General features: G+C 44.1%; 1 long non-coding RNA gene across 1 annotated transcript; it reads left to right on the top strand.

The window, feature by feature from the left end:
- LOC142365703 (uncharacterized) lies at positions 1–9127 on the top strand. The gene is made up of 4 exons (XR_012766572.1): positions 1–364; positions 3340–3463; positions 5663–5797; positions 9055–9127. It is a non-coding gene; the product is annotated as an uncharacterized LOC142365703 (long non-coding RNA).
- The last annotated feature ends 612 nt before the right edge of the window (positions 9128–9739 follow it).

Genomic DNA, 9739 nt, shown 5'->3' with positions numbered 1-9739 from the left:
AGTCGTGGAAGTATAAAATATGGACTGTAATTTCCTGAATTTGCGGACTGTTGGTGGAGCAGGAGACTCCCCGGCCGCCCAGCGCTGCTTTGCTCATTTGCCTTAAATAAATTTTTTACAAATTTAAAATATTTCAGTCTCTTTGACTATAACAATTTGGTGCCGTGACTCGGATCCAGATCTCCTGTGCTGCGGGGCTTTATCTCCAGGAGGGCGCCCCCGTCTTTTGACGGTCCTGGGGAGGACCTCCTGCGGTACAGGCTCTGGATATCCGACCAAATTTCTAAGACAAGTGAGCAAAGGAATATACTGCAGTTCCCCGTAATTTTTGTGCATGAAGATCCGAACGAAGACTCAGGAGCGAGTAAGTATATGTGGTTCCGTTCGGTCGGGGAATAAGGGTTCCTGAAGTGCAGCAGTTGAGATGTCCTTTGGGACGAAGCGAGTGTGGACCTTCTAGTAGTGCGGTTCTTATAGCCCGCGAGGGCATAAGCCACCAAAGAAGGGAAGCGAGTGTGAGTGTGTGAGAAGGCACTTACGGAAGATGGGACAGAAGAAGAGTAAATCCTCTGCTCCCATGGGTAATTTTAAGGTAGGGTTACCCGAGTGTGTGAGAAGGCACTTTCGGAAGATGGGACAGAAGAAGAGTAAATCCTCTGCTCCCATGGGTAATTTTAAGGTAGGGTTACCTGATATACCCCCAGATAGTCCTTTAGGACTAATGATAAAATATTGGGATGATTACCCCTCTAGGAAAGGGAAGTCAAGGGAAAAAAGTATCCTTCTTAAAACAGAATTGAGAAGAGAGCACTCTTCTGGAAACCGAGGCTCGGGAATTTGTCTGTTAAATGTTGAATATTATTGTAAGTCCTTGTCTGTTCATAAGTCTTTGTAATATTTGGATTTATGTTGAAAATTTGGTGTGCCTCTGTGTGTGTGGTCGAAAAATTTCCAGATGTATTCAGGGGTGGATCCAAATTCATCAGTTGGTGAAGCTCTACTTAAGACGCACTTTGTCTTTTTGGGGGGAAAAACAGATAAGACAAGATCATTTATATTGGCCAGCGTACGGTTCGTTTGAAGATTGGATTTGTCAAGCTTTAAACATTTAAGAAGCAGGAGGCTACTGGGGTCCTGGAGTATTCCTAACTACCACTCCAGGTACTCATAATTATTCATTAACTATGCGAGCTGCTTATTAGGCTGGTGGCATAGACCCTCATGACAGAGGAGAACCTTCTGTTATAAAAACCTCAGGGTTCTCTGATTTGGTGACATCTGTGCAAAAGGCTGCCTGCATACAAGCAATCATGAGCGGGATGTGTTAATAAGATCCCCAATGTTAGCCCCCATAGATCCAGCAAGATTAACTCCACTGATCCAAGGCCTCCCAGACAGTTTAAAAACATATGTGGCCAATATACAAGATCGACTTCAAGTCGCTCGCCCCAGACAAGGCCAACGCCCATGTCGAAGGCAAGATCAGGATCAGGACCAAGATCAAAATCAAGTAATCATTTGGAGTGAATTTGTACAAGATATAGTAAACTACGGGCGCAGGATGGGATGGGTCAGATCCTCACAGTTATCTGATCCGCCACCTCGGCGACTTCGCCAGATTCACAGCCCTAAGGCTAAGCCCAAATGCAAATTAAAATTTGATAAGGAGCTTAACGAGCTCTGGCGTAAAGCTCGAGCTATTGGGGTGCCACGGCACCTATTGATTGGTATATCCACGACTGACCTAAAAATTCTCGTACAGTCGTTAAGCCATAAGCTGAATTCAACAAAGAAAGGTCAGCCGGCAGAAAACAAAGCAACTCCTGTTAACACTGCACCCTCTGCCTCACAGCAGGAGCTAATTGATCTAACAGACCCTCAGGCAAAAAAATGCATATCCCCGGGGAGGGCTGTGAGCCTCCTTCCTCGGTGGGTACTAGCTATACAGCGGCTCTCTGATACACCTCCCGAACCTGCAATTGCCATCCCGGTGGGACCAAAGAAAGTTTTTGTAAATTTTCTCATTGATACGGGTGCTCAAATTTTGGTAATCACCAAGGAGACTGCAACATGCTTAAATCTAAAACCTGGTCGCCGTAAAGTAAAATTTACAGGCATTGATGGAGTCATAAGGAAATGCCCTACAGCAAAACTTACCCTGTGGCTCCCGGGCGAACAAAGATTAACCCGCACTGAAGTACTGGTTGGTGCTGCCGACACTAATATTTTAGGATTTGATTTGTTGTATGGCAGAGTGTGGAAACTCCCCGATGGTTCAGTTTGGAGTTTTGCTGGGCGAGAAATTAAAGAGAATGAGCCTAAAAAAATTAATTTATTAGAAATGTCCATATCTTTACCACCATCAAAAATTACACACACAAAGCAGTACACCTTACCAGCAGCTGCGCAATCGGGTATTGACGGGGTGGTAAGAGACTTAGAAAACCGAGGCATCATCACTCGTACACACTCACCCTATAATTCCCCTGTCTGGCCAGTAAAAAAACCAAACGGACAGTGGAGACTCACGATTGATTACAGGCGATTAAATGCCAACACTGCACCTTTAACTGCAGCTGTACCGAGCATTGCAGAATTGGTAACTCAGATACAGGAAGCATATCACACATGGATGGCAACTATAGACGTAAAAGATATGTTTTTATGGTTCCACTCCAGGAACATGATAATGTAACCAAGGTGATGGAATTAGTTAATCATAAAGCACGAACAATGCTGCTATGTCCCTTGTACAGCCCTGCCCATCTGGACATTAGGTCTGGGAACAGAGGGTTTAGTCCCTAGGTAATCATTAATGTTAAACAATAATGGTGAAGGGGGATTTTTAATAGAAATAGCGTTACCAAATAGTTGCAGGTGTATTTGTGGTACCTATCTATTGTGTGAATTAATTGAAGCAAAAAGTCATACATCTCCCCCCAAAGAAGTTAGTTTTAATTAAAACTAGCAGTTGCCTAGAACTGGTCAAGACGACCCGTGCCGCAGGGACAAGAGCCAGAAGAGGACTGAGTTTGCGCAGAAACTGTGATGAAGAGGATAAGCCTTCATCTTGGGACCCCCGACGACCACCACTAGGAGGCACTGCGCAAGTGCGGGTGGGAGGAGTGTATGAAAATGGACTGATTTGACTATGAAAGGAAGGGCTTATGTAATCAGATGAATATGTATATTTTGATCTATATAAACTGCACGGAAAGCGTATGGGGTATGCACGTTCGGTGGAATTATCCCCCGTGCATCCGACGTCGCAATAAAGAATGCCTGCCTTTTAACACTACATTGGTGTTACGAGGTTTATTCCCGGATTTTCGGTGACAGTTTCTGGCGACCCAGATGGGATCCTGCTTGTGAATACCGACGGATCCGCGGGATCACGGGACCTCCAGCCGGCATCGAGGGATTCTCGAGGAGAACCTCTGATCCCCAGACCGAAGGATTCCAAGTAAGTCCCCTGGAATTTAATTAAGGCATTCTTTAGGTATAATATATGCCTGCTCATAAATCGCGGTGAAAGCCTCGTAGAGTTGGGCTAAAAGGTACCTTTGTGGAAAGTCTCTCCTTGGTGAAAGCCGGTGGAGCGGGGCCCAAGGGGGAGGTCTTCAACAGGGGATTGAAGTCTCCAAGATCTCAGCAGGGGGCTGGGATCCCAAAGGGAGCTCCAACAAGGGTTGGGGTCCCTCTGATTAGTGTTTGTGATATAGTGCACAATCACTACCACTGGTCATTTGAAGGATGGGCACCTTTCCGAGTAAAAGACCCATCCCAAGGGGCACGCCTTTGGGATGTATTTTAAAACACTAAAAAGAGCTGGGGGGGACCCTTTAACTCGGAAACAGTTAATTGAGTGTTGTAATCGTTGGTGGCCGTTATATACTCTGGATGACGGGGAGAGGTGGCCGGAGGACGGGACACTGCGTTATAATACCATTTTGCAATTGATGTTGTTTTGTAAAAGGGAAGGTAAATGGGAAGAAATGACATATGTAGATTTGTTTTTCTCGTTGAGAAATCATTCGGAATGGCAAAGGCAGTGTGGGATACATCCGCATAGTTCTGTGGTAATGGCTTTGGGAAAGGGAAAATGTGAAAAAGGTTCAAAAAATGCTGCGCCGCTTGTAGCGTCGGGAAAGACTGTTTGAAATTTGAGTCTGAGGAGGATGATGTTGAGCTAATGGTGGCACCGCGTCGGAGATGGGAGGATAATCAGGAAAAGGAATCTGAGATCGGTAGCCCTTCCACCTCCCCTCTGGGGGAGGGGGTGGGAGGATTTAGCCTGGTTTCGGGAAGAACGCGGGGAAGGACAGGGGAGGTAGCGGAGCCAGCTCCCCTCCAGGCTCCTCTCCGAGAGGCAGTAGGAAATACTGGTCCAGTGACAGTAAAGGTTCCGTTTTCAATAACTGATTTAAGGTCGTGGAAGGAGGTAGCAGGCACTTATCGAGAAGACCCTGAGAGAGTAGCAAAGGTCTTTGAGACAATAATTAGGACCCAGGATCCTGATTGGAATGATTTGCAGGTGATTTTAAATACTTTGCTTGATGGCACAGAGAAAAGGATGGTATTGAATACTGCTAAGAAACAGGTAGAGGGAGCTCACGCCCATGGAGATTTGCAGGGAAGGGCAGATCAGAACTTTCCCTCTTCAGATCCTGACTGGGACCTGAATCAGCCGGGACCCAGAGGAATGTTGACCAGATATCAGAGGTGGATTTTGTTTGGTGTTAAACATGCGATGCCGAAGGCAATAAATTGGTCAAAAATTTATGAAGTAAGGCAGGAATTAAATGAGTCTCCTTCAGCTTTCATGGAGAGACTGAAGGAATCTGCCTGAAAGTATACTAATCTGGACCCAGAACAACCAGACGAAGCAATACAATTGGCCTCCATATTCATGGGTCAATCGGCTCCCGATATTAGGAAAAAGCTCTAGAAATTGGAAGGACCTGAATCCAGAGATTTGGGAAAAATGCTTGAAGTAGCATGGACTGTGTATAATAATAGAGAAAAAGAGAAGGAAGTAAAACAGGCTCGGAGAGATGGAAAGTTATTGGCGGCTCTGACTGGGAATAATAGAAAAGGCAGAGGAAGAGGAAGAGGAAGAGGGATGAATATTGGAGAAAGGGAAAGGATAAATCTTCGATTAGCACCAGACCAATGTGCTATTTGTAAGGAACGTGGGCACTGGAAAAGAGAATGTCCTAAGGCCGGGGAATTAGATCCGACTCTTCGCGCGATTAAATTGATGACCTTAGATGAGTAATCATGAAGAGGACCGGGGGAGTCAACCCTAGCTGAACCCCTGGTTACATTAAAGCTAGGGAATGAAGAAATAGAATTTTTAGTAGATACAGGAGCCACTTATTCGGTATTAAACACATGTAAAGGAAAATGCAGCCATCAGTTGGTAGATGTCGTTGGTGCGACAGGACAAAGAGAAAATTGGCCTTTTCTGGAACCATTAAAATTTAAATTGGGAAAACAGTGGGTAACACACCAGTTTTTATATATGCCTGAATGCCCTTTGCCTTTGTTAGGGCGAGACTTGCTAAGTAAATTGGAGGCACAAATAACTTTTAAAAATGGGGAAATTGAATTATTGATACCTGAATCAAAAGCCAGAGAGGCAAGAGTGTTTATGTTACAGGATTCTTTTAAAGAAGAATGAATTCCAGAAGAGGTGGAAAATGCCGTAACCCCCTTGGTTTGGGCAAGTGAAGTTCCAGGACGATCTAAACTGGCTAAACCGGTAAAAGTGACCTTAAAACCCGGATCCAAACCGGTAAGACAAAAACAGTATCCTATTAAGTGGGAGGCATGAAAAGGATTAGAGGGGTTAATCAGGAAATTTTTGGAATATGTGCTTTTGGTACAATGCGAGTCAGAATATAACACTCCTGTATTACCGGTAAAGAAAACTGGGGGACGGGAGTATCGACTAGTCCAGGATCTAAGAGCTATAAATCAAATAGTTCAAGATATACACCCAGTAGTGGCCAATCCTTATACTTTATTGAAATCCCTGAAAGAGGAACATAAATGGTTTACTGTACTAGATTTAAAGGATGCCTTCTTTTGCATACCTCTGGATGCACAAAGTCAAAGCATATTTGCTTTTGAATGGGAGAGCCCTACAACAGCACGAAAGATGCAAATGACATGGACTGTACTTCCACAAGGATTCAAAAATAGCCCCACAATATTTGGAAACCAGTTGGCAAAGGAATTAGAAATATGGAAAAGACAGAACCAGGAAAAGGGGACATTGTTACAATATGTGGATGATATTCTGATAGCAGAATCACAGAATCACAGAATCACAGAATAGTAGGGGTTGGAAGGGACTTTTGTGGGTCATCTAGTCCAACCCCCCTGCCGAAGCAGGGTCACCTACAGCAGGCTGCACAGGACCTTGTCCAGGCGGGTCTTGAATATCTCCAGAGAAGGAGACTCCACAACCTCCCTGGGCAGCCTGTTCCAGTACTCCGTCACCCTCAGAGGGAAGAAGTTCTTCCTCATGTTCAGACGGAACTTCCTGTGCCTCAGTTTGTGCCCATTGCCCCTTGTCCTGTCACTGGGCACCACTGAAAAGAGCTTGGCCCCATCCTCCTGACACCCACCCTTCAGATATTTGTAGGCATTTATAAGGTCCCCTCGCAGCCTTCTCTTCTTCAGGCTGAACAAGCCCAGCTCCCTCAACCTCTCCTCGTAGGGGAGATGTTCCAGTCCCCTCACCATCCTCGTAGCCCTCCGCTGGACTCTCTCCAGTAGCTCTTCATCTTTCTTGAACTGGGGAGCCCAGAACTGGACACAGTACTCCAGCACTTTTGCAGCAGAAAGCAAAAAAGAATGTTTTGAAATTACTATCAGTTTGTTGAATTTTCTGGGCCAAGGAGGATATAGAGTCTCCAGAAATAAGGCCCAGATAGGAAGAGAAGTGGTGATTTATCTGGGATTTGAAATATCTCAAGGGCAAAGGCAATTAAGTAATGAAAGGAAGGAAGCCATCTGCCAAATCCCAGAACCTAACAGTCCAAAGGAGCTGAGAACCTTTTTGGGAATGATTGGATGGTGTCGGCTTTGGATTCCAAACTATGGACTATATGTGAAGCCACTCTACGAAGCTTTAAGAGAATCCAAAGATTTGTATCTGACATGGACACCTGAATACCAAGAATTGTTTAAAGAACTTAAAAAAGCATTGATGATGGCCCCTGCTTTGGGTTTACCCGATTTAACCAAACCTTTTGAACTGTTTGTCCATGAGAGACAGCATCTGGCCCTTGGAGTGCTGGCACAACGTCTGGGATCTTGGAAGCGACCAGTAGGATACTTCTCTAAACAACTTGAAAATGTGAGTAAAGGATGGCCGGGATGTTTGCGTGCTGTGGCAGCAACAGTATTGCTGATTCAGGAAGATCAAAAATTGACTATGGGCCAAAAGATGGTGGTGTATGTACCACACATGGTGGTAACTGTTTTAGAACAAAAGGGGGGTCATTGGCTATCCCCCAGCAGAATGCTGAAATATCAGGTTGTCTTGCTGGAGCAAGATGATGTGGAATTAAAAACCACAACCATCGTAAATCCAGCAATGTTTCTGTCGACGGAGAATCCGACAGAAAATCTAGAACATGACTGCCTGCTAACTGTTGAACAAGTCTATTCCAGCAGACCGGACCTGAAAGATGAACCTCTGGAAAATCCTGATTTGGAGTTGTTCACAGATGGAAGCAGCTTTGTGCAAGAAAGAAGACAAATGGCCGGATATGCTGTTGTCACCACCACCGAGGTACTGGAGTCAGGAACGCTACCTGAAAATACTTCGGCACAGAAAGCAGAACTGGTGGCGTTGAAGCAAGCCTTGTGAATGGCAGAAGGAAAGAGGGTAAATATACGAACTGATTCCAAATATGCATTTGGTGTGATTCATGCTCATGGAGCCATCTGGAAAGAAAGAGGACTGCTCTCAGCCCAAGGATCATCGAAAAAACATAAAGAAGAAATCCTTTAGCTCCTCGAAGAGGTGCAGAAACCAAAGGAAGTGGCAGTGATGCACTGCAAGGCTCATCAATTTGGTCAGACAGCTGTAAACATAGGTAATCGATTGGCAGACAAAACAGCAAAGGAGGCTGCGGAGCAAGGTATCCTTGCACTAGTACCAGTAAAACAAATAAAAATCCCGAATCTGAAACCAAAATATAGTAAGTTGGATGAGCAATTGGCAGGACAATTAAAGGCATCACAAAATACAGAAGGGTGGTGGGTAACGCCAGAAAAACAAGTAATTGTAACCCTGCAAGTCATGTTAGAACTTGCAAAAGAAAAGCATGCGCAGACACATTGGGGTGTAGATGCTATGGTCTCGAGCCTAAAATCATCTGCAGTGTGTGTAGGAATGACAGGAGTAATTAAATCAATAATAGCCAAGTGTCCAATTTGTCTCAAAAATAATCCCTTTAAATCGGAAAAGGGCAGCCCTAGGGGTAACAAAACAGGGTAACACCCCAGGAGATTATTGGCAAGTTGATTTTTCTGAACTGCCCAGGCAGAATGGATTCAGGTGTCTATTAGTATTAATTGATACTTTTTCTGGATGGCCGGAAGCCTTTCCTTGTCACACCAACAAAGCGAGAGAAGTGGTTAAAATATTGCTGAAAGAAATAATACCAAGGTTTGGGGTACCAATTGGCATGTCTTCCGCTAGGGGACCACATTTTGTAGCAGAAATAGTTCAACAAGTAAGTAAAATTTTAGGAATAAATTGGGATTTACATACCCCCTGGAGGCCACAATCAAGTGGGAGAATTGAAAGAATGAACCAAACATTAAAAAGATAAATAAGTAAAATTTGTCAAGAGGTGTCTTTAAAATGGCCACAAGCTTTACCATTAGCACTTCTGAAAATCAGAATTCAACCAAGTTCTAAAGATTGTCCATACGAAATTTTGTATGGCAAACCTTATCAGACTCCTCTAATCCCAGGGGATATGAAAATAGCAGGGGAAACAGATTTAAAAATGTATTTGATTTCTTTAGGAAAAACACTTGAAGCACTCTGAAAATACGTTGTGCTGACCAGATCGCTTGCTTTGGATACACCTGTGCATCAGTATCAACCAGGTGATTTTGTGTACATAAAGACTTGGAACTCTGAACCACTGCAGGAGAAGTGGAAAGGACCTTTTCAGGTACTCTTAACTTACACTGCGATCAAAGTAGAAGGGGTGGAACCATGGATACACTACACTCGAGTGAAGAAGGCCCCTTCGTGGAGAGTCATCAATAGAGATCCAGAGACTGCAAAACTGACTTTGAAATGTATCTAAAAAGAGTAGTTATTGCTGTAAAATGCGGGGAAACTGTATCTCGATCTGGAAACTGATGATAATAGGAGCACTGTTCAGTGTATTAGAAGTAAGAACAGAAAACGTTGATTCACTGCCAATAAAAGCAGAACAATTAATATACCTCCCAAGGAGGACTCCAGAAGAAAATTTGATGATCGGGCTTATAAAAGAATTTGCAAATATACAAAACGTGACCCAAATAACTGCATGTCTTCCAATCCCAAGGGCGGTAGGAGAATCAGTCCCGTGGGGAATCTTGACAACATATCTGAGTAACAAAGAACCCAACAATGACTGTACTCATTGCGAAGAAGTTCCCGTTGTTGAGTGGCAGGAACAAATAGATTATGTTAAAAAACAATGGAAAACCCCTG

The sequence above is a fragment of the Opisthocomus hoazin genome, chromosome W (genome assembly GCF_030867145.1).
Source record: "Opisthocomus hoazin isolate bOpiHoa1 chromosome W, bOpiHoa1.hap1, whole genome shotgun sequence".
Classification (NCBI taxonomy): domain Eukaryota; kingdom Metazoa; phylum Chordata; class Aves; order Opisthocomiformes; family Opisthocomidae; genus Opisthocomus; species Opisthocomus hoazin.
The sequence above is the reverse complement of the archived record's forward strand: the minus strand, read 5'-3'. Positions and strand labels throughout refer to the sequence as shown.